We start from the raw sequence: 19,481 nt of genomic DNA on the forward strand, positions 1-19,481 counted from the left end.
TCATTGTGAAAGCACTGCATTCAATTCCCTGTGTGGAAAGGAAGGAAGGAAGGAAAGAGGGAAGGAAGGAAGGAAGGAAGGAAGGAAGGAAGGAAGGAAGGAAGGAAGGAAGGAAGAAACAAGAAAGAAAGAAAAGAGTCAGTCACAGAGAAAAGACAAAAGTGTCAAGTTAAGAAAAACCTTATGCATTTGAGAATCTTAAGGGAGGTCTGTTTGGTTACCATATAATCAGTAATATGGAAATTGATGTTAAAAAGTGAGATATGGTCAATACTTAGCTTGCACAAAGTTTTATAAGCACAGCAAACATTTGGATTTTGTTTTTGGTTTTCTATGGTTGAATAATAGACTATATAAAACTTAACAGCTTAAAATAATAGTTTATTACTTGTTAGAATTCTGTAAGTTGCTTGGGTAGTTCTGCTAGCATTTTCTGGGCTCAGTCATGCATGATGTGTACACTTGAGGGTTCAATGGAGCTGGAATGTTGAAGGCATCGTGAGGTGTGGTGCAGGTTACAGTATGGCACTGACCTGGAGAGACACCCTCCAAGAGGCAAAATTAGAAAGTGCAAATCTCCTAATGCCCAACTTTGAATATTATACAACATCATCTTCTGTGGATCAAATATGTCACATAGCTAGCCTTCTTAATGGTAGGAGTGACCAGATAAAACTTGTGGGCTATACTTTACCTACCACAGATTTGTTTTTCAATCCTGAATGAAATAAACTGTCACCAAAGTGTTAAAGCACAGATGTTTATATAATAAAATTCAAGATTTTCAAATTGTTGTATTAAATCTACTATGAGATAAATGACATGTTAGAAAGGATCCACATAGTATAAAAATAAAAGTTATATTAGAATGAATCCTTAAAAGCCAAGCACAATACAAATTATCATAAAGAAAAAAACCACCCTCTAAAGTGGTATATATACTAAAAACAAATACCTGTGAAATTCATAAAATCTTTGCAGAAGTAAGCTAGTTTGCCAAATGCACATTGGCCTTAGAGTCCAACATATTCACACTTGAAACCTCAATGGATAGCTTTACATTTAGTTCTTAAAGATTTTATGATCATCACATAATTCCAATAAAGCACTGTAATTCCTATGCACTCAACAAATTTTATTTGATTCTTTATAATATTCAAATTTCATTAAGATCAGTAGTTAAAGTTTCATTGAGATACAAAAGAGGGAATATTCAGACAAAAAGCAAGCACCACTTATGTGCTGTTTTCCCAAAGTGACCACAACCAAATGCTTCTCTTTGGTGAGCTTTCCATAACCCATGTTGTTTCTAGACAGAAACAGTCTCCACATGGAAAATTCAGACCAGCATAACTCTTCAAGCTTCTTGAAATACTGTTCCAAGTCAAGCCAAAAATAATCCCATTAGTCACATTTGAAGTGCTAAGCAGAAACAAAAAGAAATCAAAATTAATTTCAATACTCACAGTGACAGCAGTAATTAAGGTGACAAGATTATGGAAATCATTGTCATCACTGGAGATATTTGGCTAAGGGGGAAAATAACCAGTAATACAGAAGAAACAGAAGGATTTGAGTGTGGTCTGATGAATCCCAGTATTCCCCACATATGGGCCACCAGCCCTCAGGCATTAAAAATGGGACTTTCTTCATGTGATAATGATGTATTCTGTACGTACTATATAGCAGGATCTTGAAATAATTACCCCTAGACCTTACAACATTTCAATGAGATACTATCATTCTTTTCTGTGAGTCAAAGAAAATGAATCACAGAAGGTCAAACAAATTACCTAAGTCCACTGATGAGAGCTATCAGAACCAAGATTTGAATCAAGATCTTCTTCAACTAGACTACATACCACTGCTTCATCTATGTGGAGAAAGGTCACAGTTCCAGAAAACAGTCAGATTCTGCCAGCTTCCCCTTGATTTGTGGCTATGCATTGAGAAGTAGAAAAATCTTGGCGTGGCTTGAGTGTTCCATAAAATGCCCATTTTTTTCCTTTCTGAGTTGTGCCGCTGCGAGTGTTTACTAAAGAACTCTAGTGTGGTCTTCTGAAAAAGACCAAAGCACAGGAGTGGAGCACCTTGTTCTGAAATCTCAGAAAAGATAAATTGTACTGGTTGTGCAGAACGACAGAAACAATCATTAAAGTCAAGTGGGCCTGGCATACAGAAGTCCAAGCAGTGCTAAGCAGTTTTTCTGTTTCTGTTTCTTGGTTCCCTCTCCTGAGACCTTTATATATTCTTATTGATCACCTCGATGGAAACCTGGGGTAACAGAGGAAGTAAACTGGCTTGGAGAAAGCTTGCTTTCATCAGGATGACAACAAATAACTGTTTGCAGATAATCTTACCACTCAGTCCAATTTGGGGAAAATTTGAAGACATTTAGAACAAGGAAACAGGAACATAATCTGGGAATCTTGTTGTGTATAGCTCAGGGTAAATACACAATAACAATTATAGTAATGCAGACAACATTAATTGCTAAAATTGCATCTTAAAGTTTATACATTTTGCTTTCAGGGACAATATTCCTGTTTTTTGAGGGTCTTTGGGGGAAACTCAGAAAACACAGAGAGCCCATAACTGGTTTGGGAAATTTTATGAAACTCACAAAGTCAATAAGATGCCCTGATGAGATGACTGCAGGCACCAGTTTGTCCTTCTGTAACACACTGTTGCGTGTGTCTGTGTCCATTGCAGATAGCCTTGTCCCTCATGTCTGTGGGAGGGGAGACACTCGGTCAATCATTTTTCAGAGGCATGCAACTTTTTAAAATGGCAAGCATGACATGCAGCATCATCCCAAGATGCTTGCCCACTGGCTAAGTGCTGAACAATCCTAGTCATCCATGCATGTATTTAGGCTTTTGGTGGGGAAATGGGAGTGTCTCAGTCTTTCTGACATCACTGAACACAATATCTAACACCTACAATTTACAGGTTTATTCAGCTCATATTGTTTCACAATATTCAGCCCAAAGTTGACTAAAAGGGTTTGGCAGAGGAAAGCAACTCAAGTCATGGGAGCCAGGAAGAACAGAGAGGACGTAGGAACAGGAATATATACTTTCAGGTCAGTGATCTACCTCCAACCAGTCCCAGCTTCCAGCTTTTTTTTTAAACTGTGAATTGAACTCATGACTTTGCACTTGCTGGACAGGCACTCTGTCTCTGAGCTATACCCCTAGATCCAGGCCCAGCTTTCTAATGGCAAGTCAGCTGTAGTGCCCTCATGATCCAATCACCTTCTACATTCATGAAAATTTGGGGGAACATTTTAGATATAACCACAAGGAGATTAACAGTGATTTCTAGTGAAGTAACTAACAACCCAGGCAGAACAAGCCACAAATAAATAGATTTCTAAAGATTCAAGCTACTCTTCCCTAAATATCAACCCTCACCCCCATAACCACAATCCCATAAAGGAATGGTTATTTATGGGATTATTTTTCATTCATTTATTCACCTATGCATTCATTCAATAACTACTTACTAAGCATCTGTTGTGTGCCAGGCAGTGTTTGAAGTGTTTGAGAGTAACAATGAACAGCATCAATAAAACAAAAGATATCTGGCTTTTTATACTTTACATTCCAACAAAGATATGTAAGTAGTAAGGGCAAAAAGAAGAATCAAAGGGTAAATCATACAGTATATTTACAGGTGAAAACTTTAAAAAGTGACAGAAGGAAGACTGGTAATGTCATGAGGAGAACTGGTTGAGGTTCTTCGATAAGATGGTCTTACGAAAGAGATAAATAGGCTAAGGACCTGATGGAATTAGAAATTCAGAGATCATAGACATTGGAGCAGCCAATCCAAGATCCTTTTGTCGGGAGCATGCTTAGCAGGGATAAGCAAGACCAAAAAGGATAGACTAGAACATGGGATAATTGAGCTTCAAAGTGGATCTCAAGCTATTTAAATGCAACTTGAAATTCCCTTGCATGCTTACATTTCAGGAAAAGGCTGACTCTTGCTGTTGTTCTATAAATTAGGCCCAACCATAATAATAATATTCATTATCATCACTACTATTAAGCTGTTATTCCCATTTCAAGCATGAGAACAGCAAGACTCAGACAGGGGAAGTAACTTGCTAATATCAAGGTCACCCAAATGGAAATGAACAGAGACAGGATCCTAGCAAGAAGTCATTGACCTAAAGTAATCAGAAGCATCTTCTGACCTCAGAAAAATGGTTTGTTATGCCTCTTACTATGTTTGTTTTCTGTTTTAGCAGTAGTTTCTCCTGGAGTATTGGTTGGCTAACATTAATGTACAGAGGAGTGACCTGCTTTTCTTGCTATAGATGCAGAGTTCTCAGCCTCATGCTGATGGGGGAGGTCTGAAAAACACAGGAATTGGTGTTTTAATAAGAACTCCAGGTGATTCCTATGTCAGGAATCTCTGGACAATGCTTTTGAGAAATGCTTCTATTAGAGACAAAATTTTAAATAAGGTTGAATGCACCAGATGCTTTTTTCTGAGACAAATCACTCGGAGTGAGAGGAGACAGCTGTTTCAATACTGCCAACGCTGATTCAGGTCAGTCTTATCTCCAAGTATGTTTCAGTTCTAATCAGAGGCCAGGGCAGCAACCAAGACTGCATTTAAATTTGAGGATTTGAAGGCCACGAGTGTAGGAAGATATCTTTCTTTTGAAGCTCAACTCAATTAAATATTCCTTTCCAAAGTTGTTTGTTAGATGTGCACAACATTTTAGTATATTTATTCTTTTCTAATTGCAAACATAATGAATATTTATGGTGAAACTTAACACTACGCATAAAGGAAAAGTGATTGGCTTTGATTTCTACACTTTTAGAGTTACATAATACAGTATAATGGGTTTGCTTTTCAGAATCATGCAGCTATGGATTTAAATCTTAGCTTAACTACTGATTAACAAAAATTTAGTGTCTTTCTATCTGATATTTCTTCTCCCTCTCTCCCATTATCACACACACACATACTCAAACACACAAACACATACATACTTACTTATAAATTCTGAGCCTTTGTTTCTTTAGCTGTTCTGCAGAGATAAAAATATCTACCTTTCAGGGCTACTTAATGAATGCTTAATAAATTACCTTAGACTCGCCATCATTCAACTTTGATTGTGTTTATTTTTCCACTTGACATTCTATAATGAACATTTTCCATGTGTCATTAACTACTCTTCAAAAACATGACTTAGTGGCTTAATGTCATTATTTAATGAGCCATACTTTATTTAACTATTCTGCTGTTATTGAGCTTTGAAATGTTTTCTAATATTTTGTTATTAGAAATAACATCAATACTTAAGTCTTTTCTACCTCTCTGCTTTTTCCCCTTTGGTTAGACTTCCAAAGCATGAATGACAAGGACAAATAAGATGAACTTTTATGGCTTTTTATGCATTCTGACAAATGATTTTTTTCCTGGGGTTGGTGAGATGTATACTTTCAATACCATCACTAGCATTAAAAAGTATTTAAAATTTAATGCTATGTCAGAGATGCATGTGTGTCAGCATATGAATGAATGGGTGTAGTGAAGAGGAAAGATAAAGTCCATGATAAACTTCAAAAACCACCAAGTTTTTTGGTAGTTATAGTGCATTAAATTCTCCAAGGGAAGAGACTCAGAAATGTTGATGCATTTTTCTAACTTGCTAAGAAACTTTCACTGGAGAAAATATAATTTTTCATTGGCAAGTTTCTAATATTAGTCCATATCTTGAAAAACTTCCAGTCTTCTGGTCCCTATTGCTCAATTCCAATCATCCTGAAGGGGATTGGTAATTGCAGCGGTTGTGCAAAATGATTGCTACCTGCAGAGGCAATCACTTCCATCTCCTGCAGAATTGATGAGCAATTCATTATCAAGGATGTAATTGCTATAAACCTGGGAGGGAAAGGGATTTCTGGTACAATTTCCAGGATTTTGTGCATTCAACCCTCCTTGACTCCAAATTAGCTTTTATGAACAGGAGTTTGAAATCAGGCTGGAGCAGGAGGGTAAGTATACAATGGAACGTGTAGAGGAAATATTTGCATAACCTATCTGAAATGTGTGATGTTACCTTTAAAAGGGTACTGAATCCACAAGTGGGGCAGAATCTTCTCAGATGATTATGGTAATCCTGGCAGCAAGCCTACATTTGGCTTCAGCAAAAATACAAAAAGTGGGAGGAGATATAGCTCAGTAGTAAAGCATGTGCTTAGCATGTACAAGGCCTTCAATTTAGTCCAGCCACCCCCAAGCAAGAACTGTGGTGTAAAAATATTACATATAAAGAGCTATAATGAGGCAGTGTGGTTCTATAGTTAGATTTCAAAATTCTGAATTCAGACTCTCTAGACTCAAAGCTCACTTCAGTTCCCCAGTCCTTATGGGGTGAATCTGAGTATATCAGCCATGTCCTGCTTAATTCTCAGTAGGAATAATATGTTGATAATATTGACTGCCTCACATAACTCCACTGAAGATTATCTCTGAATATCCATGTGAAGTCTCAGGCATTAAAGCCCATACAGAGCAATGTCTTAGTAATGTTATTACTAAGACACTTTAAAATTTCTTTCATTTGCTGAACTTGAATTTTTCCATTGACCTCAAGAATTTACATTATAAAGAATTATATTTTCAAACTGTTAGATCTTCCCTTACAAACTTCTTTTCTAAAAAGATTACAGTAAAAAAAGGATAAATACCATTATTGAAGAACCACTAAAATACAAGAAGTGATGGCATTTAATCCTAACCAACTACTTTTTTTTTTTATAAATGGTAGCCATGTTTCCTATTTTTCCATGATATTGTTGTGAGCTAAGGTTCAAATTCTGGTTTTCTGTTTATTATCCATGTGATTTAGGGCAAGTGACCTCTCAAAGCCTCATTTTTCTTGTGGAAGACAGAGAAAATAATAGTCCCTATCTCACTTCCCTATGATACATAGAATTATCATAGTATGTTCTCTATGACACATAGTATGACACAGTAATGCCCAAATAATGATGAATATTTACATTTCTTGATTTTTAAAAAATCTGATGTTCATTTAAATGTGTTATTTTCCAAAACCACAAGGATAATTTACTTCATGGTTAAACTGAAGTTTAATCCATATCTGAGTGATTCTAAATAGTATACCCATCCTACATTTTATGTTGAAAAACTCTGCTATTTTAATAAATCATTCAGTCTCATAACCTTATCAAATAAAATTACAATTGCCAAGTAGATTTTCTTACCAGTTTGTAAAAAACAGTGATTCCACATGCTGAAAACAAGACCTTCAATTTTTAAATCAAAATGAGTGATGATAGTGTTATCTTTGCATAGCTGTTACAAATAATTTTCATAGCACAATATTTTCTTAACTTTTTAAATTTTATTATCCAGCCTAAAATTATAAATAAAGCATTAGTTACTCGGTGAATACTTATTGTTGTTAAGTTCAAATATTCTGTTAAGGTATTTTGTAATGAAAAATAATTTAGAGATTACTATCTGTGCAGAGACTTTGTCATTCATTCTCTTCAACCTATTACTACTTCAGAAGAACCTGTTTATACAAATTAGAACTTTGCTTGCAATTTGTGCACCAGTCACTAGGGGGCATATATCTGCCTATATAGACTAATAAGATTTTCTCCAGGAATAGACACTCAAGGAAAGCAAAATATAGCACCTGATCCCAGTTTGGGGTACATCGCTGCATTAGCTATTTATCTTGGCTAAAGATTGAACTTTGGATAATATTTATAAATTAAGAACAAATCAACTAAGTGTAGATTATAGTTATATTAAATGAAATACCATTTTTAAACTAAAATCAGCCCTGGTATTTATCTGTAAATTATTTGGTGACATCAGCCCCTGAGAAGTACACCTACAACTAGACATAGGGAATTCACATATAGCTGTAATACTCAAAATATCGTTTTAGGTAGAGAAGAAAAAATATCTAGAAGAAAAAAGATCACAAATTATAACATATTGTTTATCTATTTCCTTGATTTGGCATTTTTTTTCATGTAAATAATTTTTATTTACTCTGCTAACAACCAAATGAAAAAACAGAGACCAAATTTGTCTTCCTTCCTGAAACAATGGGGGAAATAAATGAAAAGTGTATTTTCCAGATAACGAGCATAAGGGAATATAAGTCAGTGCTCCCTCAAGACAAGAACAAAATCTGAGATGCCTCATAGATTGACCTAACTTACAATGAGACAGAGTTTTCGAGTCACAGATGGGAATCTCAGTAAAAGCCTAGGAATCTCTCTGAATTCAGATGCAGTTGTAAGTTTAGAAAGATTAAGGTTCTTACAATTCACAGGGAAGAGTATTGGAAAGGAGGAGGTGGGGAAAGAAAAAGACAGACAGAGACCTGAAGCAAGTTTACCTCAAACCCAAGACTGAGTAGTGACCCTCATTTTAGCATGTGAAAAAAATGCGCAAGGTTCAGGAAAAGAACTACCTGATAATAGCAGAGGAAACAGTCTAAGAACTCATAAAGAGCCGGGACTGCTTTCAATCCCTGCTAGTCAGAGCAGAAAACTTCATAAAATTTGTGTTGTTGAATGGAGTACTTACAACAGTATTGGCTTGATAGGAGGTAAAATTACCCAGGGCTAAAACTTGGTCTGGTCCCCCTAATCAAGATGAAGAGCTTCAAGAGGGTCACAATGTTTCCAAGTAACCTAAAAGGATCTCAGGACCAAACTTCAGACTATTTTTAAAAATACAAAATTATTGAACATCCAGTAAGATAAAATCATAATGTCTGTATCTGAACAAAAATCACCAGGAATGCAAAGAAGCAAGGCAGCACAACCCATAGTGAGCAGCTCAAGAAATCAATCAAAACAGATACAGAAATGACAAACCTGCTAGAACTAATTAGTCAACGATATTAAAACAGTAGTATAAGTATAACCCATATGTTTAAGAATGTTGAAGAAAAATTGAGCACATTAAGTAGAGATACAGTAAAAGGATAAAGACCTCAGTTGAATTTCCAGAGATGAAAATTAGACTGGAAAAGAGCAACAGAACACTAGATAGTACTAGAAACTTTTCAAAGAGAAATGCAGAGATATAAAGAAGAAAAAACTAAAATAAAGCACCATCTCCATAGCTGTGGCCAACTTTGACCTAAGGTATGTGTCATGAGTGGTTCCACAGCAAAGTAGGGAACAAAAACAATATTAGGAAAAATAATGATGAAATTTTGTAAATGTCATGTGTACTATAAACTTATTGATCCAAAAAGCAAAACAAATCCGAGCTCAAGAAACAAAGAGAAAAGTATACCCAGGCACACTGTAACCCAATTGTTTTTTTTTTTTTTTTAAGTCACTGTCAAATGAAGAGGACAAAAGACACATTTTGGTACAAAAGATCAAAGATAAAAATGATGGCACTCTTGTGAAAAAATAATGCAAGCTAGTGAAGGAGCATTTTTAAGACAGTTGAATTAATTTGGGACCCAGAATTAAATACCTGGTGATAATACCTTTCAAAAGCAAAGGTGGTAAGGTAAAAGAGCATATGGCAGATCCCTGTATCTCTCTCTGTACCTCTTACTCAGTGCTGTTGTGGACCTACAACTGCTCTTAAAAAAGAACAAAAAGCTTTTTTTAGTGTAGAAATGGTCAAGAAATCTGGGGCTAGGGTGAAACAAGAATAAGGGGAGAGAAGGGAAGACGATTTTTATAAAGATGAAATAAGAAATTTTTCAGAATTAAAAAATCCAGATTGTTAAGCCAGAGTAGATTAGCATTAGAATAGGTATTAAAGGAATTCACTAAAGAAGAAACACTAACTCAGATAGAAATTTGGAGCTCTGTGAAATAATGAACACCACAATAAATTGGTAATTTCATATATTCATGTATAACCAGAAATGTGGTGAATGTTTACATTTTTAAAATTATTATAAAATACACATTGTCATCAAACCCCACCACCACCAAAATCTACCTCTTTTAATATATATAGCCTACTTTTCTTGCCACTTTCTGAAGCAGTTCTGGAAGTCCTCTTTTGTAATTGTCTTTAATTGTGCTGTCATGACTGTCCTGACATCTTGAATCAATTCAAAATATTTACCTTATATACCCATTTTGATGTGGGGAAAGAGCCAGAAGTCACACTGTGCCAGATTTGGAGAATAAGATGGATGAAGACATACCATAATGTTGTATTTGACAAAACTTGCCATAAATGTTTTGAATTGATTGAAGACATCAAGGTAGCCACAAAAAGACATAAACAAAGACTTCCAGAATTACTTTATAAAGTGACAAGAATGATGCAATAAATGCAATGGAGGGAAGGCGAGTACCTGGTGGGGAATTATGGCTAATTATCTTTTACTCTAATAAATATATTTAAGATTTTACCATATTTTCTGATCATACCATCTGTTCTTGAATATATATGAGTTTTCTCCTATTTTGTTTTTCTTTAAAATATAATTGCCTTTTCAAAGCAAAACACTCCTACTCACAAAAGTCTGGTATGTAGTACCATCATCCCCATAAGAAAACTAAGGGTCTTATAAATGAAAACCTTACCTAGGCAACAGTATGTTCAATATTAAATGCCTTCCCTCCCTCATGAAGTTGTATTTGATCCTAACTATGAGATGAGTTTATGTGTTTTTTCATTTTCCAATAGCTCATTTAGAAGTTTGTGGAGATTTTAAAACAAATTCAGCCAACTTCTTGTTCTAAGTGGTGTGAGCTGAAAGTCTACACAATGAACTCCAACTAGCCATGCAAGCGTGGTACCTCACTCAGAACCTGGTAGGGCCCCACCCACAGTCCCCAGACAGCCAGGGACCTTCGGTAGGTCACTCTGGTCTTGGTTGGGGCCCCCCCAGTGACCCTGAGTAGCAGAGGAACTTTCTGTGCTGAGTGGCATGAGCTGAAGTTCTGCACAGTGAACTGCACCCAACAGTACAAGCGTGGCACCTCACTCTGAATCTGGTAGGGCCCTTCCCAGTGACCCCAAACAGCTGGGAACCTTTGGTGTGCTATGTGGCATGAGCTCAAAGCCTGCACAGTGTATTCCATCTAATTGTTCCACTTTGGTACACCACTCAGAACCTGATAGAGTCCTGTTCAGGAACCTCAAGCACCAAGCACCCAGGGAGGTTAAGAGGGCCACATAGGGTTTGTGAAGGTGTGCCCAGTGTACTCCCCCCATTTGAGGAGCCTTCCAAGACAATGATGGACCTGGTAAGGCCTGCCAATGACCCCCTCCTCAACTGGAAAAACTCCCTGAAGTACATACAGACACATCTCTACCCATGAAGAAACTGAGACCTTGCATTCATCATCACCAGGGGAATACAGGGAAATGACAAAACAAAAGAACAAAATTCAGTCTTAAACCTCCAACCCACCCAAAGCCTAAGAGACATGGATATAGAAGAAAGTTTAAGCTGTACATCTGAAACTTCTGAAATGATAGCGACTGAAGTAAAGAAAAACTCCAAAAAGCTGTAAAGGAACTCAGATCAGAAATAATCTCTCAGGTAAAAGAAGAAATGATAAACATAATGAAAGAAATGCTGAACAGGTTTTAAAAAGATATAGTTAAAAAATTGAGGAGCATTGCAAAAAGATGGAAACCTTGAATGAACAATATAAGAATGCAATAGAATGCATGCAACAGATTCAAGAAGATATCCAGGCAATCAAAAATTTTATCGAAAGCTGGCAAAACCACCTGAATGAATGTGAAGATAGACTTTTAGATCTCAAAGACAAGATTGCATTTAGTGAACAAGAAAGGAAAGATCTTTTAAAAATAACAAGGAATCAGGAAACAACAATTCAACATCTGCAAGATGATGTAAAGAAAAACAATGTAAGATTGATAGGCATAAACAAAAAAGAAGGTAACAACACAAATTATATAAAACTATTTGTAGAAGTAATAGTCAAAAATTTCTCAAACATGGGAAAGGAAACTGACATACAGATTTGTGAAGTATATAGAACTCCAATTAGCATAACCAAAATAAATATAAAAATTAACATCCCAGAAATTCAACATAAGAACAGAATATTAAAAGCTGTTAGAGTAAAGATACTTATAATTTATAAAGGAAAGCCCATCAGAATCTCAGCAGACTTCTCAACACAAACAATGAAGTCAAGAAGAGTATGGAGTGAAGTATTTCAAATCCTAAAGGAAAACGACTTCCAACCCAGATAGATGTACACAACTATCCTTCAAAATTGATGGAGAAATCAAATATTTCCATGACAAAGAATAGCTAAAGAACTTCATGACAATCAGATGAACCCTGCAAAGAATACTGAAAGATATTCTAGATAGACATAAAAATAACTACTTCAAGAACACCAACAGAAAAAAAAAAAAAACCACTAAGCAAGGCAAACAATTAAACAGAAGGAAAAGGTAAAGATCCAATGGTAGAAGGATGATATGACAAAAATAAGCCAATATAGCCAGGAGTACAGCTCAGCAGCACAAACCAGCATTTGCTTAGTAAGTGTGAGACCATGAGTTCATTCCTTGGCACCAAAAAGAAAAGCTCTAATATATATATATATATATATATATATATATATATATATATATGTTATAACCATTAATGTAAACGGCTTCAATTCACCAATTAAAAAAATAGACTGGCAAGATGGATCATGAAATAACATCCAATCATATCATTCATACAAGGAAACTATCTAACCCAAAAGGAAATTCATAGATTGAAAGTCAAAGGATGGAGAACAATATTTCATGCAACAGGAACTCCAAAAAAAAAGTTAACAGTTGCTCTTGTGTTTGCAGACAATGTGAAATTCAAACCAAGAATGATAAAAATAGATAAAGAAGGTCAGTACATACTAGTTAGGGGGAAACTTCAAGAGGAAGAGATAACAATCTTAAATAAATATGCACCAAATATAGGAGCCCCAAGGTATATAAAACAAGTATTAATAGAAATGAAAAATCAAATAAGCAATAACAATTATAATGGGTGAACTTAACACCCACTGACACAAAGAGACAGATCAACTAGACAGAAAGTCAGCAAAGAAATAACAGAATTGAATCAAATGTGTAAACAGATGAACTTAGTAGATGTCTACAGTGTTCCAACCAACATCAGAATATGCATTCTTCTTAGCTTCATATGGGACATTCTCTAAAACAGACCATATACTAGCCTTCAGAACATGCTTAAGCAAATGCAAAAGAACTGAAATTATCCCATGCATGTTATCTGATCATAGTGTCATGAAACTAGAAATTAATGACAAAAGAAACTTCCAAAACTCAACAAACACATGGAAATGAAATAATGCACTCCTGAACAATCAGTGGGTCACAGGAGCAATTAAAGAAGAAATTAAATAATATCTACAAGCAAATGAAAATACAAATACAACTTACCCCAGAACCGTGGAAAGCAATGAAAGCAGTCCTCAGTGGGAAATTCATAGCAGTGAATTCCCATACCAGGAAAACAGAATGAACACAAATAAACAACCTGATACTACACCACAAGCATCCAGAAAAAGAAGAGCAAGTCAAGCCCAAAGCCAAAAAAGGGAGGAAATTACAAAGATCAGAGCAGAAATCAATACAATAGAGACTAAGAAAACAATACAAAGAACTAATGAATCAAAGAGTTGGTTCTATGAAAGAATAAATAAAATTGATAAGCCCTAGGCAACCTTATTTGAAAAAGGAAATAAAAAACTCCAGTTGTACAATAAAGAATGAAAAGAGTGAAATCATTATAGACCCTGTGGAAATACAGAAGAACATCACTACCTACTCTGAAAAACTTTCCTTTCATAGGTTTAATAACACAGAAGAAATAGTTTCTTAGAAATATATGAATTACCAAAGCAAGATCAAGAAGATATAAAACTACTGAATAACATGATTTCAATTAATGACATTGAAAATGTAATTAGAACCTTACCAACAAAGAAAAGCCCAGGTCCTGGTGGATTCACTGCTAAGTTATGCAATATATTTGAAGAAGACTTAATCCCAACACTCCTCAAACTCTTCAATGAAATTGAAAGGGAAGGAATTTTTCCTAACTCATTCCTGGAAGCAGGTTACCCGAATACCAAAACCAAAAACTCAACCAAAAAAGAGAACTACAGACCAATCTCACTAATCAGCAAAAATCCTCAATTAAGTGTTGGCAAATAGAATACATCAATCAACAATATTACATACAACGATCAAGTGGGATTCACCCCAGGAATATAAGGATGGGTCAACAAATGCAAATCGATAAACATAATATATCATATCAGTAGAACCAAAGAATCACATGATCTTTCAAGCTGCAGAAAAAGCTTTTGATAAAAGTCCAACACTTGTTCATGATAAGAATCTGTCATGGTTTATGTCAGTGGCCCCAATCCTCATGCAATTATGGCCTCAACAAACTCTACTTCACGCCACAGGAACTCTAGCACATTTGATTGGTTCATTGTCTGGCACTTGGCTTGGTGTGCTACACCTGCCTATGGGTGGAGCCAGGATACGATGTAATGACAGGAAGAAGGTGTCTCTCTCCCTTGCTGGTTAAAGATTGTGGCTTCTGGCCACCATACAAACCTGCCTTGCACCCAGCTGGGTACGGACTGAAACCTCCAAAATTGTAAGAAACATTTTCTTCCTTCATTTTTGGGCATCAGATATTTTGGCTCAAAAATGAATAGAGTAACTAAAACAGAATCATACAGAAAATTAGAATATATGGTCTTTACCTCAATTTGATAAAACCCATCTATGACAAATCAATAGCCAGCATCACATTAAATGGTAAAAAACTGAAAGCTTTTACTCTATATTTAGGAAGAAGACAAGGATATCCATTATCACCATCCCTAGTCAATTTAGTGCTAGAAACAGCCAGGGAAATTAGACAAGAGAGAGAAATAAAAAGAATAAGGATAGGAAAGGAAGAAATTAAATTATCATTATTTGCAGCTGACATGATACTCTACATAGAGGGTACCCAAAACTCCAAGAAAGACTTCTAGACATAATAACAAAATTGAATAATGTAGCTGGATACAAAATCAACCCTGAAAAATCAGTAGTATTCCTGTACATAAACAACAAACTCACTGAGAGAGAAATAAGAGAAACCACACCCCTCACAATAGCATCCAAAAAAATGAAATACTTAAGAATAATTCTAACAAAGGAAGTAAAAAAATCTTCAGTGAAAATTACAATACTGTAAAAAAAGAAATTGAAGAGAATCTCAGAAAACGGAAAGACGGGCCTTGTTCATGGATAGCAAGCACAACCATTGTGAAAATGGCCATTCTCCCAAAAAAATTGTTACAAAGATTTAATGCAATTCCAATCAAAATACCATTAACATCTCACAAATTTAGAGAAATAATTCTTCAAATGCATCTGGAACCAGAAGAGACCTACAATAGCAGGACATTCTGGACAACAAGATCAAGGCAGGAGGCATCACAGTCCCTGACATGAAGTTATCCTATAAAGCTACTGTGATAATATCAGCATGGTAGTAGAATAAAAACAGACCTGAATATCAATGGATTATATTAGAAAATATGACCATAACTACAAACACATTCAGCCACCTTTTCTTTGACATAGGGGCCAAACATGTTCACTGAAAGAAAAACAGCCTCTTTAGTAGGTAGTGCTGGAAAAAATGGCTTCCATATGCTAAAAACTAAAACTAGACTTATGCCTATCACCATGCACTAAAGTCAAAATGGATCAAAGGTCTAAATATTAAAGCAGAAACACTAACTCTGCTGGAAGACAAAATAGGTAGAAATCTTGGAGACACAGGGGTAGGCAGAGAATTCATGAACAGAAATCAACCTGCACAGGAAATACTTTCCAGAATTAACAACTGGAATCTCATCTTATTAAAATGTTTTTGCGTGTCAAAAGAAATCTCCAACAGAGTGAAAAGAAAACCCATACACTGGGAAAAAAATATTAGCTGTCCCTCAGACAAAAGACTTCTATGTAAAACATATAAAGAGTTAAAAAAAATCAGACCCCCGAAATTCAAAGACCCAATCCAAAAATGGGCATCTGAGATGAATACACACTTCTAAGCTGAAGAAATACAGTGGCAAATAAATACATGAAAAACCTTTCACCATCATCAGTCATTAGAGAAATGCAAATTAAAACCACACTGAGATCCAATCTCATTCCAGAAAGAGTGACCATGATCAAGAAAACTACTAATAACAAATGATGGACATATTGTGGGAAAAAGGAACTCTTCTGCATTGTTGGTGGGAGTGAAGACTGCTGCAACCACTGTGGAAATAAGTCTACAAGTTCCTCAAAAAGTTGGGATTGGAAGTCCCATTTGACCCAGATATTCCACTTCTGTGCATATTCCCAGAATTGAAAATATCATAACATCATACCACAATGATATATGTGCACCTATGTTTATAGCAGCACAATTTATAATTGCCAAATCTTGGAAATAATCTAAATGCCCATCAATTGTGAATGGATAAAAAAAAATGTGCTATTTTTATACAATGGAGTGCTATTCAGTTATAAAGAAGGATCACATTTACGGTTTTCTCTGTAAATGGATGCCACTTGAGAACACATTCATAAGTGAAATAAATCAAACTCACATGTGTCAATACTGTATTGTCTCCTTAGTGTAAGAAACTGCAAGAGTAAATAAGATACAAAATCTTCAATAAATATTGTGAAATAGTATGACACTGCTCAAGGGGGAAAAATAACTCAGGGAAAAGGAAAAAAGAAGGAATGGTAAAGGAAAAAAATATAAATTTGTATACATACACTTAAGAAAGCTAAAATGATTGTACTGCTAATTCTATTAGTTCTTGGAACAAAACAGTTAACATTCATAGGATTAGATCAATTTTGCATGTTTATATATGGTAATCCGAGTAACTCTTTTGAAGATAATGCAAAATAACAACCTTATTTCTGTTCCTACCACCTGGTTTTGAAAGCCTCTATTATTGTTTTGGGCTCTTCATTATTGTTATTTATTTGTCTCTTTTGTTTCTTGCTTTTTTTTGTATTTTGTTTTGTTTTTTCTCTCTAATACAGAAAGGATAGCGTTTATAGGCTTATTTGTTTATAGGTTCTTTAGGCCTTCTCCTAAAGAGTTTACAAGAATTGATTTTATTACATATGATGATATAAACAGCTACTTTGAAGAAAATGAGACACTGGAAGCCATTGCTGACTTTCTTTCATCTAGATTTGAAGTCCAATAATGCTTTTATTCTTTGTTTTAATTGGTTTTAGTCTGTTTTCTATTATTTGATTTCAATACATGTGAAAGTATGGACAGCTATTTTGAAGAGAACAAGAGACTTTATGGTAGCCATTGTTGATTTTCATATTGTCTGGTTTTCAAGCCATGTAATGCTTTCATTCTTTTGTTTTGATTGGTTTTACACTATTTTGTCTTCTTTGAATTCATTGTGTGGGAAGATATGGAAAACTATTTTGCAGAAAACAAGAAACATTGTGGTCGCCACTGTTGATTTCCTGTTGTCTTCTTTTGAAATCCTACATTGCTTGCATTGTTTTGTTTTTTTCTGTTGGTTTTTTTTTATTCTCTTTAAAATAAAAAAGTGTATTCAGCCCAATATAATCTGAATTAGTTAAGAAGCTTCTTATAGGACAAAAGTCTGAGGCAACAGATAATTTCAAATTATTCTTTTTGTTTCTATGTCAATATTGCATTTCTACTGATTCATTTTAGCCACCTTGCATTGTTCATGCCTTTCTTTTCTGGAGCACAGTTTCTTCAACTAAGAGATTAATGTATCTATTAAATGTGTTTCACGGTGAAACTAGTAGGAATAGTAAATTAAAGAGGCTCAGCTTATACAGGATAACATCCAATCTTAAATGTGTTTCCCTATATAATAAATCTCTGAGAGGAAGGAAAATATATGGTATCTCCTATACTAGTTTAATCCAAGAAAACTTATTTCTGCAACTCTTACAGATAGAGTGTAATTCAAACATTGTCTCTTTTGGCAGTCCAGGTGATCAGATTCTTAAGATTCATGTAATCTTAGTGTTTTTGCATCACTTTAGAAAATGCAGGTATGCATCTAAATGTGATCATTCATAGAAAGAAGTTGGAAATGCTCAGGTCTATAGTTGGTTTTGCCACCATTAGTAGGTAAAGTATTGTATGTAAAAAATGAAAAGTGATCAAAAGAAGCAATTGATATCATGGCTAAAAATTTCAGAAAACAAAACATTTGTAAGTGGGGGTGAACATTGTGTTTGCCAACTTGTTCCTTTTGTCTTTCTTAACACCCTCACTGACTATTATGAGATGTGCATTGTTATAGTGATGACAGCAGCACTCCTTTGGATGAAGATTCAGAAAGACATTTCAAGAAGGCTCTATACCAATGCTAATCACATATTAATGTGCAAAAGAATCACTGACTTTTGCTAAAATTTAGATAGATTATTAAGTCTGGGATCAGATCTGAGACTGCATTTCTAACTGCATCTCAACAAGGCTGATCAGCAGACTACATTTTGAGTTCAAAGGATATATATATATCTTAAACACAATTTTGAAAATTTAGTCTTTTGGATTGGGCTGGAAACTGATGGAGCTGATGTGGACTGTCCTGGTGGGATTACTAATGCCTTGTGAGATGTACCAAATATAACTGCTCTTGGCTCTCAGAACTCAAAAGGAGTTCACATTTTTTACTTTGGATTTCTGGGTCCTCCATAAATTGCCTCTACTTACCTTTGTGTTCTTTTCTACCACTGTATAACTGTGACCGTTAATCATGATATGTGAACTTCATCAGATTAAGAAATATCTAGCAGATTAGTACAGCACATTCTTGGGTGTTTCTAAGTAGGCCATGAAGGCATGACCTTGGGTCTTCTATGTGGGCCTTACCCATTCCTTTCTAACACTATTTGCTGCTGTGGTCCTCCGCCACCACAAACTTCCACCATGCCATTTTGCTTTTGAGCCAGATGACTATGGGCTGAGTCTCCTAAACTATTATCCTAATTACACCTTTCCTCTTTTATGTTGTGTCAGGCACAGTATTGTGTCCAGCAATGGGAAAGTTTAGTAACACAATGAACATATGTTTATACCCCTTCCATTTTGAGAGGGACCACAATGACACTAGGAATCATTCGATTGGGGGAGATTTTTAAAATCAATTCCCTTGTCTTTGAAAAGATTGCTTATTGTCCAACATGAGCTGTACATCTCAGACTTACTCATGCTGCAAAAACCAGTTAGTTAGAAGTTCTTTCTCTGAGAAATCTTCCTAAATACCCCAACCACAAATATACAACTAAATACCTGTCTGAGTTCATTTGAGTCCAAGGCTTGGGCTTTATCCCCTGAATTTCTGTTTATAAATAAATGTGGGAACATT

Source organism: Cavia porcellus, unplaced genomic scaffold (assembly GCF_034190915.1).
Source record: "Cavia porcellus strain 051 isolate PalLab524CR breed Dunkin Hartley unplaced genomic scaffold, mCavPor4.1 scaffold_16, whole genome shotgun sequence".
In the NCBI taxonomy this organism is placed as follows: domain Eukaryota; kingdom Metazoa; phylum Chordata; class Mammalia; order Rodentia; family Caviidae; genus Cavia; species Cavia porcellus.